This window comes from Hyperolius riggenbachi, chromosome 1, assembly GCF_040937935.1.
Source record: "Hyperolius riggenbachi isolate aHypRig1 chromosome 1, aHypRig1.pri, whole genome shotgun sequence".
Taxonomy (NCBI): Eukaryota; Metazoa; Chordata; class Amphibia; order Anura; family Hyperoliidae; genus Hyperolius; species Hyperolius riggenbachi.
The window spans coordinates 378,250,440-378,269,540 of record NC_090646.1 but is presented as its reverse complement, the minus strand read 5'-3'; the positions used below and the strand labels follow the sequence as shown (position 1 = coordinate 378,269,540).

The 19,101-nt window shown below is 42.9% G+C and overlaps 1 protein-coding gene across 1 annotated transcript in view; it reads right to left on the bottom strand.

The window, feature by feature from the left end:
- The window catches only part of GRIN3A (glutamate ionotropic receptor NMDA type subunit 3A), a 469,331-nt gene that overhangs the window by 251,810 nt on the left and 198,420 nt on the right, over nucleotides 1-19,101 (bottom strand). The window lies entirely within an intron of this gene.

The following is a 19,101-nucleotide window of genomic DNA, read 5'->3' as shown; positions in this document are numbered from 1 at the left end:
GTCTGCGTATTTAATTCATATAGTCAGAATCTCTTGGCATGCCAATTGCTGACCAAATTGTCTGACTGATCAAATTTAAAGTTAGTTCATAATTGTTTTATATTTGTTTAAGATAAGTTTTAAGCCTACAGCTATAACAAATGTGCATGAGAAAGGTGGCAGTTTTTACAGGGGAGCCACTGACCGATGTGGGGGCACAATTTCAGTGTTTGCCATTGGAACTACATTACCCAGATACGCCCCTGATTGTTTATGTATGGTTCAGTCTAATGTGGTCTATGATAATAATAAATTAATAATAATTCATCCATTTCTGCCTTTAGCAGAAACTCTACGCTACCCCACTAATTGGGTGTACATAGGGCTGAGGTAAATTGTATGTATTCAATGCTTTGCCATTGCTGTGGGAGCGAGAGAATTCTGGAATAAAGGATATTGATACAGATTAATTTTTGTAACCATATTTCTTGTTCGCATTTAATACATGTATGTGTTTGCTTTTAGAGATGTAGCAGTGTGTGTACAAAGCATTGTACCATTCAACAGACCATATACCACAGCAAGCTTATAGTTAAAGGCTTCAGTTGCAGGCATACACACATGCCCAGTAAAAAAAACAAAAACAAACAAACAAACAAAAACAACGCTCCACATTAACCTTCCTGGCGGTAAGCCCGAGCTGAGCTCGGGCTATGCCGCCGGAAGGCACCGCTCAGGCCCCGCTGGGCCGATTTGCATAATTTTTTTTTGCTGCACGCAGCTAGCACTTTGCTAGCTGCGTGCAGTGCCCGATCGCCGCCGCTACCCGCCGATCCGCCGCTATCCGTCGCGCCGCAGCCGCCCCCCCCAGACCCCGTGTGCTGCCTGGCCAATCAGTGCCAGGCAGCTCTATGGGGTGGATCGGAATCCCCTTAAGACGTCACGACGTCGATGACGTCGGTGACGTCATCCTGCCCCGTCGCCATGGCGACGGGGGAAGCCCTCCAGGAGATCCCGTTCTTTGAACGGGATCTCCTGATCGCCGATCGCCGGAGGCGATCGGAGGGGCTGGGGGGATGCCGCTGAGCAGCGGCTATCATGTAGCGAGACAAAGACAAAAAACAAAAAAAAATTTAAAAAAAAAGATTTGCTGCCCCCTGGCGATTTTTTAGCAAACCGCCAGGAGGGTTAAGAAAACATCCCATCTTATAGAATGGTACTTATAAGTATTATTTTTAAAGCCTTACTTTTCAAAGAGAATTCGTTTGAAACATTTTAACTGGCGAAATGATAGCCATTTTTGGTTTGCTCAGTCTCCTAAAGCACAGTATGGGGATGGCTAGATAAATATAGACACACTATAAATGAGTACAATATAGAGTGAATGTCAAAATGCTACGAAAGACGAAAAAAAATGCTTCTCTGTAGGTTGATGGCTGTTACCTGGCTGACCCTCATTAAACGTCAACGCCTCTGGGCTTTGGAGGTCATTCAAGACCAAGACATTACATTATTAGGGGTTTTCAGGCACTTCTGTAGACTATTGATTTATAATAGTTTCATTTTAAAAGGTGGGCTTTGTATACATTACTACTATGACTCTGCTTAATGCTAGGCTGCTTTCTTTTAATGACTTAATTCTGCTTCAAAGCTCACACTTCAATAAACTAAAACTCTGTTGTCTGCTAATGAATTAAATTCAGTCAAATGGTTTATGCTCCAGTTACCAGCTAACTGGTGGTCAGGTATCAGGGGTGTAACTAGAAACCACTGGGCCTCCCTGCAGAACATTGGTCCCCCCCAAAACAAAACAAAAAAACAAAAAAAAGCAGAAATTGGAAAGGCAGGCCAGGCAGGATATAAAATAAAAACTAAAAGTATAAGTAGCCAGGTATAGGTGCCCCCAGTATAGATAGCCAATTATAATTGCCCCCAGTATAGGTAACCAGTTATAGGTGCCTATAGTTAGCCATTTATAGGTTCCCTTAGTATAGGTGGCCAGCTATAGGTTACCCCAGTATAGTTAGCCAGTTATAGGTACCCCTAGTATAGTTAGCCAGTTATAGGTGCCCCAGAATAGGTAGCCAGCTATAGGTGCCCCCAGTATAGGTACCAGTATAGGTAGCCAGTTATAGGTGCCCTAGTATAGGTAGCCAGCTATAGGTGCCCCCAGTATAGATAACCAACTATAGGTTCCCCCAGTACAGATAGCAAGTTATAGGTGCCCCCAACATAGGTTAGTAAGGTATAGGTGCCCCCAGTATAGGTATCTAGTTATAGGTGCCCCAGTATAGGTAGCGAGTTATAGGTGCCCTAAATACAGATAGCCAGCTATAGGTGCCCCTAGCATAGATACCAAGTTATAGGTGCATCCAGCATAGATTAGCCATTAGCCACATTAGTTATAGGTGCCCCTGGTATAGCTAACCACCTATAGGTGCTCCCAGTATAGATAGCCAGTTATAGGTGCCCCCTCAGTATAGGTTAGCTAGCTATAGGTGCCCCCAGTATAGGTAGCCAGCTATAGCTGTACCCAGTATAGATAGCCAGTTGTAGGTGCCCCCAGTATAGATAGCAAGTTATAGGTGCCTCTAGTATAGGTTAGCTAGCTATAGGTGCCCCTAGTATAGGTACCCAGCTATAGGTGCCCCCAGTATAGATAGCCAGTTATAGGTGCCTCCATTATAGATTAGCTAGCTATAGATGCCTCCAGTATAGGTTATCCAGCTAAAGGTACCCTCAGTATAGATAGCCAGTTATAGGTGCCTCCATTGTAAGTTAGCTAGCTATAGGTGTCTCCACTATAGAAAGCCTGGAGGAGGGAGCAGTGGGCACATAACGGACAGGGAGGGGGACTCGACTTCCCCCCTCACCTTGAGCCCCAGCTCCCCCTCCAGATATGAGCACAGCGGGTGGGGACAGGGACGGGGCACTCGCCTCTGACTTCTGCAATTCAGTGACGGAGCTCTGTGTGCTTGTCTTGAATGTCTCTAACATCGCTGACAGGAAATAGAGTCAGCGGCTTAGAGACATAGGAAAGGCAGGCATGCAGAGCTCTCTCGCTGGAACGTGGAAGTCAGAGGTGATTTCCCCGCCCACTGCCATCATTTTTGGAGGGGGAGCCAGGAGTGCTGAAGGTGGGGCCTGAGGTGAGGGAGGGGGGAGTTGGCCCCCTCTCTAGTGCTGAGCCCTCTACTGCTGCTAAAAATTGCCTGGGGCAGGGCCCCCCCCCACCAGGCTCAGGCCCCCCTGCCCCTGCATCCCTTGCAGGGTCTATTGCTGTGCCACTGTCAGCTATTGGTTTTAATTGGTTTTAATACAACTAATTTTACTTCCTGGGTCACTGGAAATTTGTTTGTCATATAATTTTAGCCCACTACTGCTGATAGTGTTTTCTACAATTCCCATTTAAAGAGGAACTGTAAGCATCCTCTCAGCGATGTGCAGTTAAAATGCATGGGACGAACCATTTTTACTCCTGGCAGAGTAACAGGTTTTTTTTCTTTATTCCAGCAGTTGTAACTGTTATACAGTAAAGGCTGTAAACACCTCCTTTTTTTTTTTAACTGACTGATGTCATCAGAAGGCGCCCAATGCATGTGTGGAGAGAAGTGCAGTTAGAGAACTAGTGGTTTGTCTGTATATACAAACAAAACTGAATGGTAGTTGTAAAGCAGTTTTAGTACAGTAATTGCAGCAGGATAAATGAATAAAAAAAGGGTGGTTTATTGTGATGAATGGGGAATAGAGGAGAAAGCAGATCAGGTCTGTTTTTGAACTGTGAGTATCAAGTTTCAGCCTAGAGGGTGGGGCATAGAAATTTGCTGTCTGTTTTATTACTCCCCACTGAGGGCTTGTTCACATTAGAGGCGTTTTCGTCCTTTTTTTGTAAGCGCTGTCGATTTTTAAAATAGCCCCCAAAACGCTTGTGCAATAAATGTCTATGAGAAGGCTCATATCAGCGCGGTTCGTGCGCTGTGTGTTCAGCAAAGCGGTGCCTGGGCCATTTTTTATGCGATTTTGCCTTAATGGAAGGTATCGGAAAAACTTAAAACGCTCACAAAATTGTTTTGTGCAGCAATTGAGTTTGCGTTTTTAAGAATAAATACTGTACATTGTATTTATTCTTTTCCGGGTCAAAAAGTTCACTTCCTGACTTGCGTCAAGGAGTAAATAAACGCAATAGCTCTGAAAAAGCGCTGCTTGAAGCACCTTACAAAAACCATAGCCCCGACCCGACGCCAGGAGGAGGAAATAAAAACTCAAAAAACGCAGAATGCTAAAGCAAATGGAACGCAATGTGAACGAGCCCTTAATCTGCAAATAGCATATACCTCCCCCTCATCTTACCATGCAATTTCCTGCCTGATAGATGGATCGAATTGATTATTTCTGACAGGTCCAATCTGATTTCTGATTGTTTTTCTGATAGATTTTCTGATCACTTCTATGCAAAATCGAAACATTAGATTGAACCTGTTGGAAATAGACATTCAACCTGTCTATCTAACGGAAAATTGCATGGTGTGTATCAGGCTTTAAACAGTCCTAAAACTGTTTACTTAGTGAAGAAAGAAAAATTGGTGCATGGTGTTATAGTTGCACACGGGCATAGGGGCCACAGTTGCAGTGGTCGCATGTGCAGTGCACCAGGGCCCCTGAGGGGCCCACTCGTCCTGTGTGAGAGGGCACAGCGGTGTGCGAACGAGCAGCATCACTGCCAGCTATGTCAGCACAGCGGACAATCAGTCAGGCCTCAACATCACTCTCAGCCATGCCAGCACAGCATTATCACCAGCCAGGCCAGCATCACTGCAGCTGCCAGCATCACTGCAGCTGCCAGCACAGCATTACAGTCAGGCATGCTAGCAAAGCATCACTACCAGCCAGGCCTCAGCATTACCACCAGCCAAGCCAGCACAGCATCTCCGCCAGCCACAGGCCAGCACAGCATCTCCGCCAGCCACAGGCCAGCACAGCATCTCCGCCAGCCACAGGCCACCACAGCATCTCCGCCAGCCACAGGCCAGCACAGCATCTCCGCCAGCCACAGGCCACCACAGCATCTCCGCTAGCCACAGGCCAGCACAGCATCTCCGCCAGCCACAGGCCAGCACAGCATCTCCGCCAGCCACAGGCCAGCACAGCATCTCCGCCAGCCACAGGCCAGCACAGCATCTCCGCCAGCCACAGGCCAGCACAGCATCTCCGCCAGCCACAGGCAACCACAGCATCTCCGCCAGCCACAGGCCAGCACGGCATTACCATCAGCCAGGCCTCACTGGATCCAGATGAAGACTGGCACCATAAAACTGTATTTAAGCTCTTTGTTTCTTTAAGACAAGCCAGCCAGGCCAGCACAGCATGGAGGGAGAAGTCACTGTATATCCTATACCATAAAATCCGTGTCCCTGCCTCCCCTCCTGTCCCTGTGTCCGTGCTTTTGCGCTACTGTGCATGTGTAGCACTGGTGGCTATTAGGATAGTAGGAGGACGGGGCCAGGGGGCGGGCATGGTGCACGCACGTGTGGAGCAGGGGCACGCGCATGCACGCTGACATGCGGCCGGTGGCGGACACAGGCGGGAGGGGGGATGTGAGGTTGGCCTAGAGCCTGTTTTTAAACAGGCTTAGGTCTGCTAGTGTATTATAATGTTGCCCAGTTGGCTGGACGCAGGGTGTGTCGAATGACGGCTTCCCTGCTGCCTCTGAAATTATGGGAGGTGCTAAATACTACTTCCTCCTCCAAGTCGGAGGGAGACATAATTCGGGTTCCAGCTATTCACCTCAATTATACTGTAAATCCCACAGCACCCAGGTCAGGCGTTACACAGCTGTGAATGTATGCCACAATGACCTGTTTTGTAGGTTAGTGTGGGTGCTGGGTGAGGGGGCCGCTCTCCACACCAAGCTTCCAGCTAACTGTGGGCGGGGCTTCCTGCAAAAGTGGGTGGGGCTTCTTGCGGCTGGTGGTATGGAAACTTTATTGAAATTTTTAAAAACCAAGAGTGCCCCTCTCTGTCTGCACAGGCATGCCAGCCTGCACACTGAAAAAAAAAACACACACACACACATGACAGGAAACCATTGCAGGTAGAGTAGATAGTTTCTAGCAATCACCAGAATCCTGCAGCTCTCTCCCTTCAGTGATGTCCTGTGTCTCCATCCTCTCAGGCAGGCTGAGCCTGGCTTTCAGTAGCTCCTCCAGCCTCATCTCCGTCTTCTGCATCGGGTATAGACAGTATAGGCAGCCAGCAAGGGTCCCAGTCCACTCTCCACACTCCCTCTCACTCAACCAGATGTTCTGACAGCACCAATCAGAAGGCTACTAGTTGGGGGCGGAGCTTGTGCTCAGTCAGTGCACCGCAGGGCTCAGAAACAGAGGCTGCAGGAAGCTGTGAGTAGACTGTCTCCCTCCTAGCTTACTATAGCACTGCTGCTTCATTGGATCCGGTCCAGCCAGTCCTGAATCATTTAATGGAGAGGCGACCAGGGGGGAAATCTCCCCCCCCTAGCAAGTTTAGGGGGACAGACCAGGACAATCACAGCTGAGGCTGCAGGAACAACTTCTCCCTCTGCCTCGTGCACATGTCCTGTCTTGATGACGGGGAGGACAACGTTCTGTCACTAACTGGCATCACTACCCAGAAGGCAGTGTGCACAAGGCTAATTAATATACAGCCGTGGATGTAGCTCTTGAGGGGGCGTGGCTTAGCTATTAAAGGTGACATACCAGCAAAATGCTGGATATTTATAAAAAATACTGGGGTTTCCCCTATAAAGTGGGTATAGGCTATCTGTTGGCAATTAGTTGTTTTTCAGCTTACAGTTCCTCTTTAAATGCGCATCTTGGTGATATATTTTCTGTTCTAACCTGCAGTAGATGAACTTCAAGTTCCTATTGAGATTCTGTTCAGTTCTATGGATCTACAGTACACCAAAATGCTCCAGATTATGGATTCCTTAAATAAAAGGGTATGTGGCCATAGGTATGCCCCAGGTGATGAATGCAGAGAATGGATGATTTTTAAACATTGTTTTTTCCAGTAAAAGGTTTATAAAACATCCCTGCAACCTCAATGAATGAACCTCACCATTAGCTTTTAGGACCTTTTCATCTACCATAAAGGTTGTGTAGCCAGGACAAGAGTCAGAGAGCATGCTCTTAATATATTGATGAGGGGAGTGCCTTCCAATGGCCAGAAACAGCAAATACTCCACCCCTCACAAGCATCCTTTTCCCAATGTTAACAACAAGGGTCTCTTTCACGGGAACTCATTTTGGCACCATCCAAAGGCTTCTCACTACTGAGGTACCAAACTTTTTTTATAATTCACTTCAAATACCCTTTAAAGAGACACTGAAGCCTCAAAAAAAGACCAAAAAACAGTTTTTACTTCAGAGTGTTCTTTAGCAGTAGTGCCCTACCTGAAACGCTGCATCCCTGCGGCTGAACTCTCAGTTAATACCGAAATCCCCAGGGGAAGATTTGGGGCTCCTTCCGTGTAGAGGCAGAGCTTTAGGCAGTAGCTCTGCCTCTACTCACATCAATCTGCACTGATCGCCGCCTCTCCCCACCCCTCTCAGTGAAAGAACAGGGGCGGGGAGAGGCGGTGATCAGCACAGATTGATTGGACTGGAGGAAGAGCTGCAGCCCAAAGCTCTGCCTCACCCGGGCAGCAAAATCCACAACTTAGAAAGTCGTGGATTTTTGCCCCGGGATTTCAGGGGTTGTAATTGCAAGTTCAGCCATGGGGATGCAGTGTTTCAGGTAGGGCATTAATGCTAAAGAATACTCTGAATTAAAAATTGAGGCTTCAGAGTCTTTTTAAGCACATGAGCTTCATGAGTACAGCCTATGCCGGTTATCATACTCCAGCTTGGTTTATCAGGCCAAACATAAAGTTATGTATTCTTCTAAGATAGATCAGTTACAAAAACTATAAATAACATCCAGTCAGAATGGCTTTAGTTTCTTTGCTGCTCATTGTACATTTTCAAAAGCATCAATTAATGTTCACCACAGTACTTTATCTTGTCCAAGGCCACATACAAAAGGAAACAGATGTACAATAATTACTCAGTAGTGAATTAAAAGAAACCAATCCACAATTATTTTCATTTTTTCTCTAGTATAAACTGAACTATTCAGACTACAAATCTGAGAATCTTCACTCAAGTACCAACTGAAAATAAGCTTTAGATATAATTCATATATATTGTGTTTGTTTTACTGCTGTGTGAAGTACTATGAACTGAGGAGAAAGTCAAGTAAACATTGTTTTGTATGGCTTATTTGCAACTGCTATGGAGAATTAATGACTAATGAGTCTCAGCGACGGTTCACATTATGGCCCTGACTCGCCATGCAACAGTGAGATTGCTGTGCACAGAGAGTGCATGGCAATTTTATTGATACCGATGCCAGGAGAACACTGCCTGATAACTCATTACATGCATTCTATGGTAACATTCAGCAGAACACCTGTTACCACAGCAATGCGTTCATTACCCCGGTTATGCGCATCATGCTTATGGGTTAATGGGTGGTGCTCTTTTGGTACCAGTAAATTTGCCATGGGCTGCCTGTGCCTTACTGGAGCATGGGAAATCAGTGCCTATGTCTGCTGTTCTGTGTTTTGCCACTTTGGACTGTAGCAGACAAATGGATTAGCAAAATTTGCCTTTCCTGTGGGCCGTTTCACACATGAACTTTGCATTCTGCTGCAGAAAAATCTGTCCCGTACCAATTTTCTGGACAGCGGATTCCATTCATCAGATAAAAGCATTGCATATTCTCCAGAGTGGAAGTGGAAAGTGCAACAAACCCTGGAGTGGTACAATGCATCTGTATAATATTAGACTATTTTTACTATAGTGCATCTTATTTTTTACTATTAACCCTTTGTGTAAACAGGTACTGGGTAATGGCAGCTTTTAGCTACAAAGTAGAGTGGAGATGCCGAGACCATTACATATTACTACATGGATAAAGGGGGAAGAAAGATTTTGCCACCCCCATAGCAAGGTAAAAGCCATGTGGGACTCCCTAACACCACTCCTAGCCATCCAACTTGCATGGTTGATGGAGTTAATAAATCCACGAAGGGGACTACATTATTGTTTATTTTAATAATAAAACATATTGCCTGGAATCTGTGACAGCATACTGCCTGGTATGTAGGCTGTTGAGGTACTACATATTCACAATATATTTACGACATTTGAAAGGCAGGGCATTTTGTTTTGCATTATACATCTATATGCTAATATGTAACATAAGTGATTATGTAAACCCTATACACTAGGCTTCCCTTCAATTGACCTATAAATGGCATCCTGTTTCAACCCTGCTTTGAATCACATAAAATGGAAAAATCACTTAAAACTATTTCATATGCAGCAAGTTTAACATACACTTACACGTCCTTAAAAAATACAAAATGGATACAAATAAAGAATTATATTGTGACAAGTATAAATATTTTGCATACTATGGATATGCCTCTTGTTTTAATATCAGAAGTCAGTGCTAAGATATTTGTGCATCGGTAACATATCAAATACAGTCTCTCTAAAAACTAACATATAAGATGCTACCCTGCGAATAACCACCCATCCCTTCTGCTAAGCAGGTCATGTGACTCTACTCTACTCCACAGCAGATAGCTAGGTGCCCTGACAACAGAGACTGCTGTCAAACTATACTCAGGCTTCCCCTTTAACCAAAGACAGAACAGCCTAATCAAGGTCTCCAGCATATCCTCACTTTGTGAATATGCTATCTTTCCATATGTATGGTATTTTTTAAAATGTTATCCTAAACATGAGAGTGAAATCTATTTATCCAGAGGCAGATACCCTTCGCTTGTCAGGAACTTCTGACATGATGTGGCTTGACGGCATGCTGAAATGTTAACCAGATTCTGTGTACTATAACAGACAGTACTATTGAAAGCACAAGAATCCTATTTGTGATAATATATTCCTCACGTTTTTATACACAGCAAGTTAATTGGATTTGTATTGAATTGGCAGCAAAGGGATAGTGAGTTGCTTCTTTCAGTTCCCATCTTCTGGAATAAGACTTTCTTCACGAACAATGTGGGCTTATAGTCATTCTTTTCGCTGATTTCTAAATAAAAATGCATTGACAATGCATAGCAGCTATCGCCATTCCATTTGCGTGACTTATTTATGAGTTGTTATACCTAGTCTGTTCTGTTATTGTTTTCAATTATGAAAGACAGCTGTTATATTTGCTAACCTGATAAGAAATAAATACTAGGTATTGCAGCTCCATGTTTATGTATGCTTTGCTTAAATTTTGTACAAAGCGTAATATGCAGATCCATTGCATGTAAATTGTGTATTTCACAGGCAATGCAAATATTTGGAGGACTAGGTTGTCTGTTTATTTTAGCTAGGTGCTCAATATGAATGCTGATAAGTTCAAATGAATCCAATCTTGCAAATTTAAGAGCTACAGAAAAAGTGCATAGCGACTATCTGGACTGGATCACCTTTTACCAAAGTATATTTCACATCAGCTCTGAGTGATCCGGGGCAAGATGGAAGTTAACTAAGCTAGTTAAAGCACACATTATCCAGATAAATCTAGAGGTGGGAGAAGGAAGGAGAAGTGTTCTCTGACCTACTTTCCAGCAGATATGTATGCTGTAGTTTGGTGTAGGAGGTCACTCCACAGGACCAGTCAGCAGTACTTTTCAGACAACAACTCCAGATCTAACAACAGACTTCTGGATTTCAACCTCACCATACAGAAGGGGTGGAGACATTCGTTAAAGGTTATCAGAGCTGAATAAAGCTAGAGAAATGGGGGTAGCAGGCATATACAGTCACCTGTCCTGATGCCTAAAGCTCCACCTGTTTTCTTCTCTGCCCCTCGTATCTTACCTAAAGGTTCTCTGGGATCCTCTTCAAGGCCGCCCGGGTCGGGCTTTACTGCGCAGCCACTGGCTAGGCTGCATGCATCCAACAGCGTGCATCTGTGGCCGGGAGGACTCTGTGCATGGGTATGATGTCATGGGCATGCCGCAGTGACGTCATAGGCATGCACACAGAGGAGCTTGGCCAGCATCTGTGCAGTAAAGCCCGACTACGGCGACCTGGAAGAGGATCCCAGGGGGCTTTTAGGTAAGATACAGGAGGCAGAGAGGAGAACGGGAGGAGCGGTAGGCATCAGAACAGGTGACAGTATATACCTGCTCCCCCTGTTTCTCTAGGTTTATTCAGCTCTGGTATCTTTTAAAGCAAAATTGAACTCAAAATGTGTCATGGTGGTTATTTTTGATTGTCCAACCAAACCCCCTCTGTCAGCATCAATAACCTGCCAGCCATGATATCCTTCTTTATTTTTTTACAATTGTTGAGCAAGTTATGGGTCCATGCCCAGGTTGGTATCTTCTCCTCTGCCAACCAGTCTTCTGTCCTCTCCACTCTGCACTGTCCTTCCTAATAAGTAATGCAACAGGCATCTAGCAAGGTTTTCCTGGCAGCACTTCACAGTACCTCACTTATACTGAAGCCTCAAGTCATGAGTGGCGTAACTATATTCTAAGATGTTGGAAGCCATACTCTTTGAAATATATATAAGTTGGGAATCACAGCTCTAGGTATAACTTTTTATTATTACGAAATGGCATAAATGCAAATGTGAGTTTATTGTGTTTTAAATTCATCAATTGAATTATATATTAACCCCTACCGCTCCTTTTATATTATTGACCCTTTCCTTACTGCTAACTTAACCTAAAACCTTTGCCTCCAAAATGCCTAATACTAACCTTAACATTCATCTAGCCTATGGCTATCATTAACTCTTTAGATAACACCCAAACAAGTGCTAATTTCGGCATAAATCAATATTTGCACTTGTTTACCCTAGCTTAATCCTAACCTGACCCTAACATCCATCTATGGCCTTACAATAATATCCCCTACAAATAACATTCTCTGACTTTCCCAACCCCTCATACTTGTATATAAATAACATTCTCTGACTTTCCCAACCCCTCATACTTGTAATACTTACCTGTCAGGACTAAGGATCCTGGTGATTGCCTAGGAAGAGCTTTTCAGACAGTTTACTTTTACGTTAAAAAGCTGATTTGATGATCACAACTTAGTTGGAGGCCACACAGAGATGAGTTACACTGTGTTCAGAAAAAGATAATAGGGTCTTCATATGAAAAAAAAGATTGTTTCCTCAGCCATTCTTATTGCTATTAGGCTAATTGCAAGAATATTCTCCCCTCACTGCTTTCACATATGTGACTGTTCAAGATTGATGATTGTCAAGATCATTTATGGAAATAATATGCATTCATTTAGAAGATAAACTGGCATCTCTGAAGCTGCCTACAGACATTAGATGGTTTCCAGCCATTTAGAGTATGACTGACTATCTGACATCTGTTTTGTGCAGTAAGCATTGCACACACATACATGATCAGCTAGGCTTGGTACTGTGGTGCGTACATATTGTTTTCAATGAAAAGAGGAAGGGGCGAGGAGCAGTAGACTTCCTGCATTACCTTATCTTGCTGGGAAAGAAATGTGATCAATTGCCAACAATCCAGCTAGGCCAATCACACCTTCTGAGAATGAGCAATTATGTAAAGTATACAGTTTATCTCATTGGATCAGGCTTGTTGATAGTTATAAATAGTCAAAGAAAAGCTATGTAGGAAGTTCAAAAGTTGTGGAGCATGCATTCATAAATAGAATTACGTGACAGAAATATGATGCATGTTATTTCTCTGTTAGTATGAAAACGCAATTGCCGTAATATCATGGAAAACACATTGAATCTTACAGATCAATATGTTATGCACAAACATTACATGACATATGCACCATTAAGCTTTATTAGAAAGGATATTGAAGTGACATTTAATTAATCAATTTCTATTTTCTGAAGAGAAACCTGGCATTTCATATGTGTAGCCATGTTGAATGACAAAAGACTTCCTCTATTTTTATTTACTCAGAAAAATTGCTAATATTCTTTTAGCATGACAAATGATAACTTGTTCTCATATGAACTGATAAAGCACAATCTGTGGAGTAGGAAACCTAGTCTGACCGGGCTGAGTAAAGATTGATGGATAACCAACACAAATTCCATCATGAAATTGGTTTAGTACCTTATGCTAACCATTAAAGTATTTGTTTATTTGTTTTCCTATGTATTTACTGATCTTACGAATATTTGTATTTTATTATTTACAAGTCTGCTTGCTATGGGAAACCTTGGATAAAATAATGCTTAAATATATATATATATATATATATATATATATATATATATATATATATATATATATATATATATATTTTTTTTGCCAGTCATAAAGATTTCTATAAATAAAGAAAGTGTTATAAATAAGTAGGTCATTGCTATGTTTAAAGCAAGCTGTACACCTGAGCTGACATGTGACAGGATGTAAACATTGGTACATAGCAGTGTTACAGTATACTGTACGTATATGAAGCAGTCAAACAGGAACAAATACAGAGCTGCTCTCATGGAAGAGTAAATAAAAGCAAATTAGTCATTAGATAATGACAAAAGAGATCTGAAAATATGAAAAGTTTAAATGTTCATTTTTTTTTTGTTAGTAGCTGAATTAATTCATTGTAAGTCACACTGATATGGCTTCTGTGAAGATTTCAGTTTTTAGATGTTACCCCTTGACTGGTGGGTGTTTATTGTATGCAGCTATACATACAATTATTATTTCAAAAGTTTATTTTCAGTTCAAGTTTTCTTTAAGTATAGGAATATTACACTGCCTTCTCTTGTTAAAAAGTGACTGTCAGGCATAAAATCACTTCTCTATTTTTATCTGTTAATTGAGTAATAAGGATACTAACCAGGCAAGCCAAAAGTTCAAAAGAAATCTTACTTCCTATTCCTGTTCCTATCCCATCACATCTCATTCCACAGCTATCCACATCCATCATCCCTGCTCTGACATCGCTGTTTAACCTATCCCTCTCCACTGGAATTTTTCCATCCTCACTCAAGAAGGCAGTGAGAAGGTTCATGACGCTCTACCCCCAACCATCATACCAGTTGGTGCAGGATCAGGCAAGCCAGGCCCAGGCCACAATAGTAGAGAGGTACAAAGGAGGATCCGCAGACCAGAACAGGATAAGGTAAAAAAAGGCTGAAAAGTTAATTTGAAAAAATCCACAGACAAGGCAATAAAATCACAGGATCAACTAACGCGTATCGGGCCTACCATCTGCCCTTAGTCGTAGTTAAAAGTGAACCTGTATAAGAGGAAATTTATATGAGGCCATGGGAGAGAAAGCTCCACCCCCGGGAACATACAAACCACCTCTTAAAGAGATATACATCCCCAAAGAATACAATATAAAAATACAATAATAACATTGAAAATGTCATGTAAAAGATGTAAAAAAAGCGTTGTCACTGACTAACTATGAAGCTGTAAATGGGCAGAAAAGGAGAGAGGACAGCAATTCACATAGATCATTGGCTAAGCACTATATGTATAATCAGGGAGAAGAAAAAGAGGGCCTCAATATGTGTAAACTAGACTTAAGTCCCATCGCTTATTTAAACCCTGTGGTATACGAGTACTAACCTATGGATCCAAAAAGCCTCACGCTTCAAAAGTAATCTCTGCATATCACCTCCCCTAACTGGACAAACCACCCGCTCCACCCCCTGAAAAGCAAAAGAAGAAAGATCCCTCTCATGTACTGTTTCAAAATGTTTTGAAACCGCAGATTTGCGAAAAGTGTTCCAATTAGTGCCACAATAATGTTCCGCTATGCGGGCTGTGAGGTGACGAGTGGTACATCCCACATATTGTATGCGACATATCATGCAAGAAATAACGTAAATCGTGTATTTAGTGTCGCAGTTCACATACTGCTTGATGGGAAAACTTTTATTATGTGCAAAAGCAAAATCAAATTGCTTTTTTTGTGACACTGGCAATAATTGCATGTGGAGAACCCGCAGGGGTAAGAACCCACTGTGGCTAGCCATGTCGGGGTGCGGGAGGAGGAGGGAGTCTGAAAAAGACTGGGTGAATGGATGGACCCCAGAGTACGGGCCCTCCTGGCAGAAAAGCGACAACCTCTGTCCAGGATGGTTTTAAGTTTTGTGTCCGGATACAGCACGAGAATGTATTTTCTAACAATGTTTGTGATTTTATTATACTCAAGGCTGTAGCCGGTGACAAAAGTGACCCGATCCTCTCCGGCCTCCCTCCCCACCCCGCCTCTCAGTAGATCTGAACGTGGTCTATTGGTACCCTTCCGACGCCCCACGGTCAACTGTCTTCCAGTATACCGTCTTTGTTTGAGTCTGGTCTCCACCAAGTTCGAGATCAATTGGATCCGAACAGTTACGCGCAGCCCTAATGAATTCTCCAGTAGGGATAGCATTTAAGGTATGTCTGGGGTGACTCGAATTGGCAAGCAGAATGGAATTACCCGCTGTGGGTTTCCGAAAGGTGCGAGTGATAACTGTGTGTGATGAAGAGTCCCCTATGAGAGTAAGCTCCAAATAGTCAATTTTGATCGGATCTGAACTCATAGTAAAATTTAAATTAAGATCATTACTGTTAACATAAGTCAGGAAATCACCCAGGAGGGCAGGAGGACCCCCCCCACACCAAAAGTAAGTCATTAATAAATCTGCCATACCAAATGATATGGGACTCATAGGGGTTATCATCTCCAAAGATGCGGAGCTCCTCCCACCACCCCATATAGAGGTTGGCAAGGGAGGGGGAAAATTTTGCCCCCATAGAAGCTCCGCATCTCTGGAGATAAAACCCCAAATCAAACATAAAGTAATTGTGCGTGAGGAGGTACCCCATTGCCCTCCTGAGGAAAGCCTGTAAGGGCGCATCAAAGGAAGAATATCTATGGAGATGGAAATCCATGGCTTCCAGAGCTTAGTCATGTGGAATGGAAGAATAAAGTGATGTGACATCCATAGTCACCCACAGGAACCCATCCTCCCAACATTTCCATGTTTGAGTTGTCAAAATTGTGGGAGTATTATTAGAGGGGACCACATAGCTCATCCCACAAAGGGCACGCCCATTAAGGTTAATGGAAATTTTTCCTGTGTGACTCCAAATGTTATTTATTTTCTCAAGTGCCCGTGTGGGATGGGCTATGTTGGACAAACATCCAGACCCATCAGAGTAAGGATCAATGAGCATAGGAGTGACATAAGATTGTACAGGAAGTACATCAATGATCCTGAAAAGAATTTTTATTCCCCTGTAGGTAAACATTTTTATGATTGCAACCACATGGTGAGCGAATTAAGATGGTGTGTATTGGAGAAAGTCAAAGCTGGAGAAGGAATGGACAATGAAACAACCCTCCTAAGAAGGGAAAGTAGATGGATCAGTAGGTTAAACACTTTGGTCCCAGATGGACTTAATGAGGATTGGAATTTAAGATGTTTTTTGTGACCTACTGTATTACATGTGCTGTTGCTTTAAATCTCTCTAATTAAGTAGGTGCCCGCCCTTAGGGGTGTGTTTTAAGACACAATTTGTGATTTATATGTGAGTTTTCACTCAGTGTGTGTAACACTTTATAAAGGCCGCTGGCCGAAACGTCGTGTGTTTTTTCTATTGCTATGGTACAATAAACCAGCATTTTTGCACAAATCCAGGTGGAGACCCAGTCATTTTGTCTTTGCAACTATGCAGGTAGAGTCATGAAGCACAGGCCCATGCAGGTAACTATGCAGGTAGAGGCATAAAGCACAGGTCCATGCAGGTAACTATTCAGGTAGAGGCATAAAGCACAGGCCCATGCAGGTAACTATGCAGATAGAGTCATGAAGCTCAGGCCTATGCAGGTAACTATGCAGATAGAGTCATGAAGCACAGGCCCATGCAGGTAACTATGCAGATAGAGTCATGAAGCACAGGCCCATGCAGGTAACTATGCAGGTAGAGTCATGAAGCACAGGCCCATGCAGGTGACTATGCAGATAGAGTCATGAAGCACAGGCCCATGCAGGTAACTATGCAGGTAGAGTCATGAAGCACAGGCCCATGCAGGTAACTATACAGATAGAGTCATGAAGCACAGGCCCATGCAGGTAACTATGCAGGTAGAGTCATGAAGCACAGGCCCATGCAGGTAACTATGCAGGTAGAGTCATGAAGCACAGGCCCATGCAGGTAACTATGCAGATAGAGTCATGAATCACAGGCCCATGAAGGTAAGTATGTAGGTAGAGTCATCAAGCACAGGCCCATGCAGGTAACTATGCAGATAGAGTCATGAAGCACAGGCTCATGCAGGTAACTATGCAGATAGAGTCATGAATCACAGGCCCATGCAGGTAACTATGCAGGTAGAGTCATAATTCACAGGCCCATGCAGGTAACTATGCAGGTAGAGTCATCAAGCACAGGCCCATGCAGGTAACTATGCAGATAGAGTCATGAAGCACAGGCCCATGCAGGTAACTATGCAGGTAGAGTCATGAAGCACAGGCCCATGCAGGTAACTATGCAGATAGAGTCATGAAGCACAGGCCCATGCAGGTAACTATGCAGATAGAGTCATGAAGCACAGGCCCATGCAGGTAACTATGCAGGTAGAGTCATGAAGCACAGGCCCATGCAGGTAACTATGCAGATAGAGTCATGAAGCACAGGCCCATGCAGGTAACTATGCAGATAGAGTCATGAAGCACAGGCCCATGCAGGTAACTATGCAGGTAGAGTCATGAAGCACATGCCCATGTAGGTAACTATGCAGATTGAGTCATGAAGAACAGAACTATGCAAATAACTGTGCAGGTAGTGAAATGAAGCATGTGCATGGTACTTTGTCAACAGAGTAAAGTAGCTCAAGTTTTAGGTGTTAAGCCAATATGCATGAAAGAACTACAAACGTAAATAGTTTATTTTGGTATTAGAAAGACTTATTGGGGAATATTCTATGTACAGTAAGGTTTTATTTAGCATGTTCTTTTTAAGAAACATGATTTTAGACGTTGCCTAGCACAGAGTAGGTCCGCCTTACCAGGCCTTGCAGTATATCGTGCAAATACAGGTAATGGCGCTTCGGTACTGTTGGCGGTGCACATTCCCAAATGACAACTACCACTGGCCCTACCCTGGGATTCATTTTGACATTTATGGACTTTTCTTTTTCTTTTTTTTTTTACAGTAAATGGATATTTTTAAACATGGATATTTGGATTAAGGAATTTTCACTTTGAAACAATTTATTATTCATTGTGGCTACTGCTGAAAAGATTACAGAGATGTGCATAGGGAATTCTAAATATGAAGACATGCGGCATGGATGTTCTACTAAAGCTTTTTATTTTTTGGTCACAGAGTTGATAATGCAATACTTAATGTTACTTAGAAAAATCTAAAACTATTTACGGTATTGACAGAGAAACTAAAAAAATAAAGCATTTAATACAATTTTCATTCTCTTTATCAAGGCTTATGTCTAAAGCATGTCTAACAGTGATGGGCCCAACACTCGGCATGCCAACTTGAAAGAAGGCTCTAGCTTGAAGCTTTAATTGTCTGTCAGAAAAAGAATAGGGTTTAGGTGACAGAAAAGACAACAGCGGCTTGCAGCTTTTACCAGACACCACACATACATTCACTATTACCAAGCTGCATTCAGCAATAAGCCAGTCAACAGAAGACAGGTATCACCAAGACAGCTGAAATGGAGAAGCTAAGAATAAAGCAGGAAATAATAAGAACGCTCCCATTTTGCATCAAGATTGCATCTGATATGCGTGTCTGCCGAAGAAGCTGTCTGTTTTAGAAGCTGAGAAATGAATATTGTTCAGAATGAAACAGAATTATGCAAGATGCACTGTACGTTAGTTAAATGTTCAAAATACAATTTAATATGAAACACTTTACAGACTAATTTAGCGGTCAAAGGTTTGCTGCTTATTTGTAAAAGAATAAGCATTTTTCTCTGATAGAGGAGATGTCTGGAGTAGTCTGAAAGCACTTCCATAAAAAGAAATGAAAAAGGCAGAGACCCCAGGAGCCCCGTATAGTGTAGTATTTAATTCAGGTAATGTCAGTAAGTATGA